Source organism: Rhea pennata, chromosome 8, assembly GCF_028389875.1.
Source record: "Rhea pennata isolate bPtePen1 chromosome 8, bPtePen1.pri, whole genome shotgun sequence".
In the NCBI taxonomy this organism is placed as follows: Eukaryota; Metazoa; Chordata; class Aves; order Rheiformes; family Rheidae; genus Rhea; species Rhea pennata.
Genome location: NC_084670.1, coordinates 36,467,864 through 36,469,685, shown reverse-complemented (window position 1 = coordinate 36,469,685; position 1,822 = coordinate 36,467,864).

Sequence of the window (1,822 nt, the reverse complement as noted above, 5' to 3'; positions counted from 1 at the left end):
GCCTCTCCACAACAGTTACATCTCTTCTCCCAGTCTCCCCTTGGTCTTCGCGCTGCTTCCTCGACTCTGTAATTGAATCCTCCCCGGCCTCTGCCTCATCCTCTTCAAGGAGGAAGCCTTCTTCCAGTCCCTTTTCCTTATAATCATTGCAATGACAACAACGCTGCTGCCAGCAGAGTAGTCTCTTGCTGCTTCTCTTGCCTCCTTTCTTTTGCTAGTTCTGTGGTTTGTCGCTCTTCTCTTCCATCGTATGTATGAACAGCTACACTCAAAACTTTCTGTGGAGTTTCCCCTTGCCATCCGGGCATACATTCTGTAAAGTACTCCCTTATATCAGAAGCCACCTGGTCTACAGATACGCTAACTCATGACTGAAGTTCTGTTGTGTCATTCCCCCGTATTTTAACAGGGCTTGTTGCAGTCTTCCCCAGTAATCACTGGGCTGTTCCTTTGGCCTCTGCCTGCGTTGCTGTGCCGTAGACCAATTCACTCCTCCTCCTCCTCCTCCTCTGTAAGCTCTATTAGCTTCCACCAAATTTCTGATTGTTCTTTGGCAGGCAGCCCTCTCCCCTGCCTTCTTGTAGTCCCAGGTGGGGTCGCTGGCCGGCCGCGTGGCCCTCTTTCCTCCCGTTTGCCTTGGCAGTTCTGTGTCTTTTTCCAGTATTTTTTCTTTCTCATCTGATCAAAACAACTCTTTTAACAAAATTTGAACATCTCCCCATGATGAGTTATACCCAGTGCATATATTGGGAAACCCCCGAGCACATTTTTGTGCATCCTCCCTTAACCATTGGCATTTTACTGTGCCATCTAGCCAAGTCTCTGGGATTCCAGGGTTGTTATCCCAGGGTTGTTTTGTATAGCTGTGCAGTACTGGGGGAGGTGCATCAGCCTCCTCCTGCTCCCTCACCCCCCCCCCCCCCCCCGCCATCTGCTCCTGGTTGCATTGCAGCTGGATTAGGAACAACATTAGGAACCATTGGATCGCTGCCAGTGGGAGCAACAGGAGCTAATATGGGAGGGGTTATGGGAGAGGCAGAGGAAGGAGGTGCATAGGGTGGAATGGATTCCACGGGCAAACTAGTTGAATTGGTTGGATGATTTAAAATTGATGCTGAAGTCGCAACCTGAGACTTAGGCAAATTTCTTCAACTGTTTTCCTTATGCTAATCATACGCCCAATTATCCCATGCATACCAATAATCCATTTGTTGAGGCTTTTTGTCCTCCAGGATACTTTTGTAGTAGTGCCAATTTCTTTTGATTAAAAGCCCCTTCACTGGGCAAGCCCTCCTAGACAGATCAGTGCTGGCCAATCTTCCTGACATAACGTTACTGCTCGTTTCCTTGACAAGCCTACAACCCCAGTTATCTTCTTCCAGTTTTCCAATACCTTGGCTAAGGGCATCGCCTTTTGCACACCAGGTCTAGTTCCCATTTCCTGACCAGAATTTACAGCAGAGGTTTTAAGAGTCTCCAGGCAGCACCTCCCGTTGCCAAAGTTCCCAGGCTCCTGAACCACATTGGTACGACATCTTGAAAGGCTGGCCACTAGAAGCCACCAATGTGCTGTAACTAGTGATGCATCCTGTGTTCCTACTGTTCAGAGTCACTGTCTTGTTACTTGTTGGGAGCTCGATATTGACCTGTTACCTTAAAAACTCAAGTTTAATCACCTACCAACCTCTTGTCAACTACAGGTTTCACAGCTCTCCCTGCCACAGTGTGTGCAGGCAAGAGGGCTGGTCCTTCTCAGGAGGAATGGCTTAAGCTCAGTGCACCACTCCAGGAATCCGTCAATGTGGGTCTGAGCCAAGGGGTG